The sequence below is a fragment of the Phoca vitulina genome, unplaced genomic scaffold (genome assembly GCF_004348235.1).
Source record: "Phoca vitulina isolate PV1807 unplaced genomic scaffold, GSC_HSeal_1.0 scaffold3, whole genome shotgun sequence".
Lineage (NCBI taxonomy): Eukaryota > Metazoa > Chordata > Mammalia > Carnivora > Phocidae > Phoca > Phoca vitulina.
The window spans coordinates 6,184,102-6,196,540 of NW_022589706.1; positions in this window are offsets into that span (position 1 = coordinate 6,184,102).

Consider the following 12,439-nt stretch of genomic DNA (forward strand, 5'->3'; position numbering starts at 1 on the left):
TCTATGTCTCTTGTTTAGTAGAAATGATAATGTCATTGGTATGACCAAAAATGCCGTTTTTTCGAATGAGAAAAACAAGGGAGACAAAGGAAGAAAAAAGCTGTAAAAGAATTCTTTGGGAATGACATTTCTCAAGTTAATTAACATTTCCAAACCATATTCCACTACCTTAAAAAACAATAAGAGCAGGGCGCCTGGGTGGCTCAGTTGGTTAAGCGACTGCCTTCGGCTCAGGTCATGATCCTGGAGTCCCAGGATCGAGCCCCGCATTGAGCCCCGCATCGGGCTCCCTGCTCAGTGGGGAGTCTGCTTCTCCTTCTGACCCTCCCCCCTCTCATGCTCTATCTCATTCTCTCTCTCAAATAAATAAATAAATAAAATCTTTAAAAAAAAAAAACAATAAGAGCATAAGACAGCACATAAATAGCCAAATGTGCGCTCAGTGTTAGATCCTTTTTCCCTTTACATGGTAGAAAGTTCTTCTCCGGCCCTGGAATCAAAGATTCTATGATGCTCCAGATACACAAGTGTGAGGTGATGTCTAAGTACAGGGTTAGTCCAGAACTTCCAAAATGTTCTATTTTCAACACAATAGTTCCTCAAATAAAGACTTTACCAAAAAACTATTAGAACTGATAAATGAATTCAAAGTCACAGGATATAAATTTAACATATAGAAATCTATTGCATTTTTACACACTAATAATAAAGTATCAGGAAGAGAAATTAAGAAAACCATCCCCCTCAAAAAATTAAAAATAGAAATACCATGTAATCCAATAAACTCACTATTGGGTTTTTACCCAGGGAAAATGAAAACACTAACTCAAAAAGATATATGCACCCTATGCTTATTGCAGCATTATTTACAATAGCCAAGACATGGAAGCAACCTAAGTGTCCATCAATAGATAAATGGATAAGAAAAATGTCACACACACACACACACACACACACACACACACACACACACCACTGGAATATTACACAGCCAAAAAAAGGATGAGGCCATGCCATTTAAGACAGCATGAATGGACCTAGAGGGTATTACACTAAGTGAAATAAGTCAGACTGAGAAAGACAAATGCCATATGATTCCACTCATAAATGGAATCTAAAAAATGAATAAACAAACAAAAAGCAAAATCAGAACTATAAATACAGAGAATAAACTGATGGTTGCCAGAGAAGGGGGTGGGAAGTTAGGCAAAATGGGTGAAAGGGAGAGGGAGATACAGGTCTCCAGTTATGGAATGAGTAAATCATGGGAATAAAAAGTAGAGCAAAGGAAGTAGTCAATGATATTGTAATAGTAATGTAATGAGACAAATGTTAGCTATATGTGTGGTGAACATAGCACAATGCATAAGCTTGTCAAGTCACTAAGTTGTACAATTGAAACCAATGTAACACTGTGTGCAACTATACTCAAATTAAAAAAAAAGAAGAAGAATTGAGTGTTCAGCTAAGGGATTGGATCCATCAGAAAAACTTCCAGCTTATCAAAGAATTTTTTGGTTTTGTTTTGTTTTTTATTTATTTGACAGAGAGAGATAGAGACAGCAGGAACACAAGCAGGGGGAGTGGGAGAGGGAGAAGCAGGCTTCCTGCCGAGCAGGGAGCCCGATGTGGGACTTGATCCCGGGACTCCGGGATCATGACCTGAGCTGAAGGCAGATGCTTAACGACTGAGCCACCCAGGCGCCCAAAGAATTTTTTGACTAAACTTAGTTTTTCTTTCATTTACATTTGAACCCAAAATAATAAAATACCTAGGAATAAATTTAACCAAGGAGGTGAAAGACCTATACTCCCCAAACTGTAAAACACTGATGAAAGAAATTGAAGATGACAAAAACAAATTAAAAGATATTACATGCTCATGGGAGTGTCTGGGTGGCACAGTCAGTTAAGCATCAGACTCTTGGTTTTGGCTCAGGTTGTGATCTCAGGGTCATGAGATCAAGCTCTGTGTTGAGCTCTGCACTCAGCGCAGAATCTGCTTCAGACTCTCTTTCCCTCTGCCCCCCACGTTTTTCTCTCTCTCTAAAATAAATAAATGAATCCTTTAAAATAAAAGATATTACATGCTAATGGATTGGGAAAGCCAATATTGTTATGATGTCCCTACTACCCAAAGCAATCTACAAATGTAATACAATCCTTATCAAAATACCAACAACATTTTTCACAGAACTAAAACAAATAAGCCTAAAGTTTCTACAGAACCACAAAACACCCTGAATAGCCAAAGCAATCTTGAAAAAAAAAAAAAAGAACAAAACTGGAGGTATCACAATCCCAGATTTCAAGATATATTACAAAGCTGTAGTAATCAAAACAATATAGTCCTGGTACAAAAATAGACAAATAGATCAATGAAACAAAACAGAGAGCCTAGAAATAAACTTACACTTTCATGGTCAATTAATCAGCAACAAAGGAACTGAGAATATAAAATGAGAAAAAGTCTCTTCAACAAATGGTGTTGGGACAACTGGGACAGCTACATGCCAAAGAATGAAATTAGACCACTTTCTTACACCATAAACAAAAATAAATTTCAAAATGGATTAAAGACCTAAATGTGAGACCTGAAACTATAAAATTCCTAGAAGAGAACATTAGCAGCAATTTCTTTGATATCAGCCATAGAAACAATTTTCTAGACATGTCTCTTCTGGCAGGGGAAACAGAAGCAAAATTAAGCTATTGGGACTACACCAAAATAAAAACTTTTACACAGTGAAGGACACCATCAACAAAACAAAAAGGCAACCTACTGAATGGGAGAAGATATTTGCAAATGATATATTCAATTAGAGGTTAATATCCAAAATATATAAAGAACTCATACAACTCCACACCAAAACAAAACAAATAATTCAATTAAAAATAGGAAGAGGATATGGATAGAAATTTTTCCAAAGAAGAGACACAGATGGCCAGCAAACACATGAAAAGATGCCCGACATCACTAATCATTAGGGAAATGCAAATCAAAATGAGATATCACCTCACATCTATTGGAATGGCTAAAAACAAAAACATGAGAGATAATGAGTGTTGGTGAGCATGTGGAGGAAAAGAACACTTGTGCACTGTTAGTGGGAATGTAAACTGGTGCAGCCATTGTAGAAAACATCATGGAGTTTCCTCAAAAAATTAAAAATAGAATTACCAAATGATACAGTTACTGCACCACTGGATATCACCCAAGGAAAATGAAAACACTAATTTTAAAAGATATATGCACCCTTATGTTTACTGCAGCATTATTTGCAATAGCCAAGATATGGAAACAACCCAAATGCCCATCATTAGATTAACAGAAAAAGAAGATATATGTATATATATTCATTACATATATATATAATGAAATATTACTCAGCCATAAAAAAAGAATGAAATCTTGCCATTTGCAACAACATAGATGGATCTAGAGGGTATTACACTAAGTGAAATAAGTCAGTCAAGGAAAGACAAATACCAAATGATTTCACTCATATGTGAAATTTAAGAAACAAAATAAATTAACAACCAAAAAAAGAGACAAATGAAAAAACAAACTTAAATATAGAGAACAAACTGGTGGTTACAAGAGGGAGGTGGGGAGATGGGTGCAATAGGGAATTAAGGGTATTCTTATTGTGATGATCACTAAGTAATGTGTAAAATTGTTGAATCATCATATTGTACACCTGAAATTAATATAACTCTGTATGTTAATTATACCTGAATAAAAAATAAAAATAAAAAGTTTCAATAGCATGTAAGATTTAGTGAATTCCTACTAAACTAGCATGCCCTTAACCCTTACAACAACTCTGCAAAATAGGCTGAGGAAATGGGACCTCAGAAAAGTCCCAAGAAGTTCAATAACAAGCAGTAGAGATGAGAACAAAGCTTTCATTCTCTGATTCTCAGAAAAAACAACCAATACAGGTGGAGGAATGGTAAAGGGTATTAGAAGAAACAGAAAAAAGGCCATTGGAAGAAAGAGTGACAGGGCAGGTGTGTAACCAAGACTAATTTTTGCCTTGTGCTGAGGATCCAGCTTGTCTCCAGTTAGCATCTGAAGAGTACAAGAAAAACACATATCACTTTTTTTTTCCCATTGGTTGCTCAATGACACCATGGAAGAGGTCAGAAGAGCCAAATTTGAAATGGATATCTTTTAAATTTCTCAACATTTCCCATGCTCCTTAAAGGCAGGGAACTTTTCATGGTTACCTCTGTCTAGAATCCCTGAGGCTATGCAGTGGATGTTAAACATAATAATAATAATAACTACCATTTAGGAGCAATTATTGTATGCTCAGATGTTATCTTGAAGCTTTGCATGTTTTACTTGCTTACTTTTATCCTTCCAAAATCCCTCAATTGTGTAGATATTATTAGTCACATTTTTAGGATGAAGAAACTGAGACTCAGAAAGATTAAGAGATATTATTAATCAAAGGTAGGCTGGAGTATTCAAAATTAGCAAAAAACACCTAAGTTTCAGTTGCTCAAAGTAACAAAAGTTTATTTTTCACACAAAGTCCTAATCTGAATTCAGGAGAGACCCTCTAAGAATGATTTTCCTTCATGTGTTGAATTGGTACTCCAAGCTGATCAGCCACCCTTTTAAATCTGTCATCTTAATGTGAGTCCTGGGTAACTACTGTTGCAGGAGAAGAGAAGAAAAGTGAAGATCTCATATTGGCAAATGCTTCAGCACAGAAGTGGATGGCCTGCATCACTTCCACTCACAGACCATGGACATGAACAAGTTCTTACTCAACTGAGGTTATCCATAAAGAGAGAAGAGCGAGACATTGCTGAGCCCTAACACAGAATTACCCAAGGTCACACAGGGAGAAAACAGAGTAGCAAAGACCCCATCTTAAGTCTTTTGATTCCAAATTCCTATCCTATTTTGTTGCTTTGTCAACCATCTCAAAGAGTATCTGTATTTAAATGGGAAGCTCTAAATGTATGTGTCTGTATATATATATATGGTTATATATATACACATATATGTTTATGTATACACATATATATGTGTATTTATGTATGTATGTGTATATGTGTGTGCATATATAAAGAATCTCAAATATTGACAAAATTTTAGGAACTGTGAGTGCCTGGAAGAGATTTAGAGCAAGTGAGAAGTTTCTTCCTACCTTAAATTATACTCTAGTTTCAGTCAAATATGTGGGAAACCTCAGGTGCTTTTGTAAGAACTGAAAGAAGTCTAGCCCTCCTCTCTAGTAATGCTATCATGATCAGCTGAACACGACACCCTTAATAAACAATCTAACAGTTAAACATTAGTATTGGTACTATTGTTATAGCCAGCATTTGTTGAACAATTGCTCCATATCTCATTGTCTTCTAAGTTCCTTACATATATTAATTCATTTCATCCATATAAGAGCTCAGTGAATTAAATACTACAATTGGTCTCATTGTCATGTGAGAAAAGTTATGCAAAAAAGAGTCAAATAATCTCAGTTCAAATTGTGGGCTCTCTATGCAAATGCAATTGCAGAAACTTTCCCCACCTTTGCCTTCTTTTGCAGATGCTCTTCCTAGGCTCCTCATGTATACAAATTCTAGAGATACCCTCATGTATAGCCATCTCCAAACAGAAATTAAACATGGACAAGTCAGCACACCAAGTCTTGATAAATCAGAGAAAGCAACTGACCACATCCAGAGAGGCAGGTGCCAAAATTCAAAGCTTTGGTCAGATACTGGATGCTCAGGTTACATAAACCAGTTCCCAAGATGACTCAATGAAAGAGAGAACACTGGGAACAAAAAGGACAAGCATGGGTAGGACCTTGTTGGACCAATGTAGTGGAAGATCTCAGAGCCTGCAGAGGATTAGGAGCTCTCTGCTGCATTCTCAGAAACCTCCTCCTCCTTACCTATTATTAACAGCCCAGTTTAAGGCTCGCTGGTAGCTCTGATACAGCCTCTTTCTATAGCACCCTCCTTCTCTGACCACTTTTCATAGAGAGAAAAACAACAAAATAAAATTACTTTACAAACAAATTCTCCAAATATAGCAGCTTTCAGGTGAAAGCTGAGCAGTGATCATGTACCTTCTGTAGCTAGATCAATGGATCAGGAACTCTAAGAATGTATCAGAAGGGATTCAGTGTCCTATCTTTCAGCCATATCCATGGTGGAAAGAATGGTGGACTTTGAGTCAAAAGATCAGATTTTCAGTTTGCTACCAATGGCCCCTCATGAGCAAATTAGTGGATTTCTATGAGACTCATTCCCTTGTTTCTTAATGGTGAAACCTGCTTCTCTTACCTCCTAGAATAAGAATGAAGAGCAGTCAACAGTGCCTGTAGGAAACAGAGTTCTCCTAATACTCCAGATTCATCCTCCTACCTCAGGACCTCTGCAAATACATCTCCCTCTTTCCTGAAGGCCCTGCCCACCCAGTTCCCTTTCCATGGCTAACGTCATGATAATATGTATGATCCTGTATTATAATACCCTGTTAACATGCCTGTCTCTCAGCTCTACTGTGAACTCCATGAGGGCAAGGACCATACCTTGTCATTGCATCACTGCATGCTCAACATATATAGGAGGTATGTTGAAAAGGCACACTGGGGACTTGTGATTCCAGAACTGTGATAAACAAGACATTCTAACACTGAAAATGCTGTATACGATATAGAAAAACTTATTTTAAAATGCACTGATGGGTTGACAAGGAAGGAAGAATACATGAAAGTCAAAACCTAATTGTGGAAGGGGACTCCAGAAGGTCAAGTAGAGCACTGAAGTCAGTTCTCATTCAGGAGTGTTTGCTGTACCCCGTGGCCTTGAACCCTTGTTAGTAAGGAGACAAACCCCAAGACCCACCCAAAGTAGGGAGTCTGATAGGAGAGTTCCCACATGTATAAAGTTAATTTAAGGATGAATGCAAAATAATCCCATTCCCAATCTCACTCTAGTCCCTACACTAGGGGAAGGGGAAAACGTTCCCTGAAAATTCTTTGCCACAAGTTGGTCCCTAATCATATTTGCAGCCCTAAATCTTAGTAACTAGGTGCCTTGAAAACCCTTAACTGAAAATTTGGTTTTAAGTATTCCCAGAGTGGCAGAACAAATCTTGCCTGGAGGAATCCAGCTCCAAATCAGGCCGGAAAAATTCTTCAGATCAGAAATAAGAAATCAGGGGGGCGGAGCAAGATGGCAGAGGAGTAGGAGACCTGGATTTCCTCTGGTCTCAGGAATTCAGCTGGATAGGGGTCAAACCATTCTGAACACCTACAAACTCAACAGGAGATCGAAGAAAAGAATAGCAACAACTCTCTGAACAGAAAAGCGACCACTTTCTGGAAGGTAGGACGTGTGGAGAAGTGAATCCCAGGCAATATTCGGGAGGATAGACGGCGGGGGAGGGGCCTCCGTCGGCTGCTTACGGCAAGTGATAGAACCACGGAGCACAAAATCTGAACGTTTAGAAGTCGGCTCCGCTGAGGGACGTCGCTCCGGTGGCTAAGTGGGGGGTGGAACCCTCGCGGGACAGTGTGGTCTCAGGACCCTCGGGGTCACAGAAAGACCGGGGGTGCCTGAGTGCGGCAGAGCTCCCAGATATCGGAGCGGGGAAGCCGGCTGCAAAGACAGAGCCGAGGCGCGGGCTCTCAGCTCCGGGTTGCCATAAACCGTGATCCGCGGCACAGTCGGGCCCCTGCTCCTCCAGCAGGGACCCAACAAGCGGCAGATCCGGGGAGACTCACCTTCTTCCCCGGGGAGGAGAGGTGCGGGAGTGCACCGCGGGGATCTGCTGGGTTTGGAGACTCCACACGGGGTGGGGTGCCAGAGATAGAAACGCTCGGTCACAGGCCGGGTGAGCACGGAGTGCGGCCGGAGACCGGGGAGACGGGAGTGACTGGCGGCTTTTCTCTGGGGGTGCACTGAGGAGCGGGGCCCCGAGCTCTCGGCTCCTCCGAGGCGGAGATTGGGAGGCCGCCATTTTCACTCTCCGCCTCCAAAGCTGTACGGAAAGCTTGCAGGGAACAAAAGCTCCGGAGAGCAAACCTGAGCAGATTACTTAGCCCGGACCGGCAAGGGCGGGGCAATTCTGCCTCCGGCAAAGACATTTAGGAACCACGACAACAGGCCCCTCCCCCAGAAGATCAGCGAGAACAGCCAGCCAAGACCAGGTTTACCGATCAGTGAGAATGGCAGAACTCCAGCACTAGGGGAATACTGCACATAGAATCCAAGGCTTTTTTACCATGATTCTTTAGTCTTTCAAAGTTAATTTTTTTTAACTGTCTTTTTTTTTCTTTGAATTTTTCTTTTTCCCTTTTTCAACGAACATCTTATCAATCCTTTTTTTAAAAAAAAACATGTTTATTTTTCATTTTTAGAGTTATATTCTATCCCTTCATAGTAGTTACCCGTATTTTTGGCGTATATATATAAGTTGTTCTCTCTTTAAAATTTTGAGATAGTTTCTTCTAATAAATCAAAATATACCCTAAATCTCTAGGGTATGGTTATTTTCTACTCCCCTGCCCGATCACATTCTCTCCCTTTTTTTTTCCTTTTTTTTAAATCCTCTTCTTTCTTTTTTCAAACAACTTCTTATCAATTCCTTTATAAAATTTCTTATAATTTCCATCTTTACAGTCATATTCCATCCCTTCATCATATCAACCCTTATTTTTCTACATATATAAGTTTTTCTTTCTTTAAAATTTTGGGAGGCACGTTCTTCTAGCAGACCAAAATACACCCAAAATCTAGTGATCTATATACCAGCCTGATCATATTTGATCACATTCTGTTTTTTTTGTTTTGTTCTGTTTTTGTTTGTTTTTATCTTTATCTTTATCTTTTTCTTTTTTCTCTCTTTCCCTTTCTTTTCCCACTGCTTCAGGTCTTTTCTGATTTATTTAGAGTATATTTTCTGGGAACATTGTTACCCTGTGAGCATTTTGTTCTCTCATTAATCTATTCTCCTCTGGAAAAAACGACAAGATGGAAAAAATCACCTCAACAAAAAGAACAGGAGGTAGTACCGACTGCCAGGGACCTACTCAATACGGACATTAGTACGATGTCGGACCTAGGGTTCAGAATCATCACTTTAAAGATACTAGCTGGGCTTGAAAAAAGCATGGAAGTTATTAGAGAAACCCTTTCTGGAGAAGTAAAAGAACTAAAATCTAACCAAGTCAAAATCAAAAAGGTTATTAATGAGGTGCAATCAAATATGGGGGCGCTAACTGCTAGGATAAATGAGGCAGATGAGAGAATCAGTGATATAGAAGGCCAAATGATGGAAAATAAAGAAGGTGAGAAAAAGAGAGCTAAACAACTACTGGATCATGAAGGCAGAATTCGAGAGATAAGCGATACCATAAGACGAAACAACATTAGAATAATTGGGATCCCAGAAGAAGAAGAAAGAGAGAGGGGGCAGAAGGTATATTGGAGCAAATTATAGCAGAGAACTTCCCTAATTTGTGGAAGGAAACAGGCATCAAAATCCAGGAGACACAAAGAACCCCTCTCAAAATCAATAAAAATAGGTCAACACCCCGACATCTAATAGTAAAACTTATGAATCTCAGAGACAAAGAGAAAATCCTGAAAGCAGCTCAGGAGAAGAGATATGTAACCTACACTGGTAGAAACATTAGACTGTCAACAGACCTATCCACAGAGAGCTGGCAGGCCAGAAAGGACTGGCAGGATATATTCAGAGCACTAAATGAGAAAAATATGCAGCCAAGAATACTATATCCAGCTAGGCTGTCATTGAAAATAGAAGAAGAGATAAAAAGCTTCCAGGACAAACAAAAACTAAAGGAATTTGCAAACACGAAACTAGCCCTATAAGAAATCTTGAAAGGGGTCCTCTAAACAAAGAGAGAGCCTAAAAGCAACATCGACCAGAAAGGAACACAGACAATATACAGTAACAGTCACCTTACAGGCAATACAATGGCACTAAATTCCTATCTTTCAGTAGTTACCCTGAATGTAAATGGGCTAAATGCCCCAATCAAAAGACACAAGCTATCAGATTGGATTAAAAAACAAGACCCATCGGTATGCTGTCTGCAAGAGACTCATTTTAGACCCAAACACACCCCCAGATTGAAAGTGAGGGGGTGGAAAACCATTTACCATGCTAATGGACACCAAAAGAAAGCTGGGGTGGCAATCCTTATATCAGACAAATTAGATTTTAAACCAAAGACTATAATAAGAGATGAAGAAGGACACTATATCCTACTTAAAGGGTCTATCCAACAAGAAGATCTAACAATTGTAAATATCTATGCCCCTAACATGGGAGCAGCCAATTATATAAGCCAATTAATAACAAAAGCAAAGAAACACATTGACAACAATACAATAATACTGGGGGACTTTAACACCCCCCTCACTGAAATGGACAGATCGTCTAAGCAAAAGATCAACAAGGAAATAAAGACTTTAAATGACACACTAGACCAAATGGACTTCACAGACATATTCAGAACATTCCATCCCAAAGCAACAGAATACACATTCTTCTCTAGTGCCCATGGAACATTCTCCAGAATCGATCACATCCTAGGTCATAAATCAGGTCTTAACTGGTACCAAAATATTGGAATCATTCCCTGCCTATTTTCAGACCACAATGCTTTGAAACTACAACTCAATCACAAGAGGAAAGTCGGAAAGAACTCAAATACATGGAGGCTAAAGAGCATCCTACTAAAGAATGAATGGGTCAACCAGGAAATTAAAGAAGAATTAAAAAAATTCATGGAAACCAATGAAAATGAAAACACAACTATTCAAAATCTTTGGGATGCAGCAAAGGCAGTCCTAAGAGGAAAGTATATAGCAATACAAACCTTTCTCAAGAAACAAGAAAGGTCTCAAGTACACAACCTAACCCTACACCTAAAGGAGCTGGAGAGAGAACAGCAAATAAAGCCTAAACCCAGCAGGAGAAGAGAAATCATAAAGATCAGAGCAGAAATCAATGAAATAGAAACTAAAAGAACAGTAGAACAGATCAACGAAACTAGGAGCTGGTTCTTTCAAAGAATTAACAAGATTGATAAACCCCTGGCCAGACTTATCAAAAAGAAAAGAGAAAGGACCCAAATCAACAAAATCATGAATGAAAGAGGAGAGATCACAACCAACACCAAAGAAATACAAACAATTATAAGAACATATTATGAGCAACTCTATGCCAGCAAATTAGATAACCTGGAAGAATGGATGCATTCCTAGAGATCTATCAACTACCAAAATTGAACCAGGAAGAAATAGAAAACCTGAACAGACCTATAACCACTAAGGAAATTGAAGCAGTCATCAAAAATCTCCCAAAAAACAAAAGCCCAGGGCCAGATGGCTTCCCAGGGGAATTCTACCAAACATTTAAAGAAGAATTAATACCTATTCTGAAACTGTTCCAAAAAATAGAAATGGAAGGAAAACTTCTAAACTCGTTTTATGAGGCCACCATTACCTTGATCCCAAAACCAGACAAAGACCCCATTAAAAAGGAGAACTACAGACCAATATCCCTGATGAACATGGATGCAAAAATTCTTATCAAAATACTAGCCAATAGGATCCAACAGTACATTAAAAGGATTATTCACCACAACCAAGTGGGATTTATCCCTGGGCTGCAAGGTTGGTTCAACATCTGTAAATCAATCAACGTGATACAGTACATTAACAAAAGAAAGAACAAGAATCATATGATCCTCTCAATAGATGCAGAAAAAGCATTTGACAAAGTACAGCATCCTTTCTTGAGCAAAACTCTTCAGAGTATAGAGATCGAGGGTACATACCTCAATATCATAAAAGCCATCTATGAAAAACCCACAGCAAAGATCATTCTCAATGGGGAAAAACTGAAAGCTTTCCCCCTAAGGTCAGGAACGCGGCAGGGATGTCCACTATCACCACTGCTATTCAACATAGTATTAGAAGTCCTAGCCACAGCAATCAGACAATAAAAAGAAATAAAAGGCATCCAAATCAGCAAAGAAGAAGTCAAACTCTCACTCTTTGCAGATGATATGATACTTTATGTGGAAAACCCCAAAGACTCCACCCCAAAACTGCTAGAACTCATGCAGGAATTCAGTAAAGTGGCAGGATATAAAATCAATGCACAAAAGTCAGTGGCATTCCTATATACCAACAACAAGACAGAAGAAAGAGAAATTAAGGAGTCGATCCCATTTACAATTGTGCCCAAAACCATAAGATACCTAGGAATAAATCTAACCAAAGAGACAAAGAATTTGTACTCAGAAAACTATAAAATACTCATGAAAGAAATTGAGGAAGACACAAAGAAATGGAAAAACGTTCCATGCTCATGGATTGGAAGAACAAATATTGTGAAGATGTCAATGCTACCTAGAGCAATCTACAC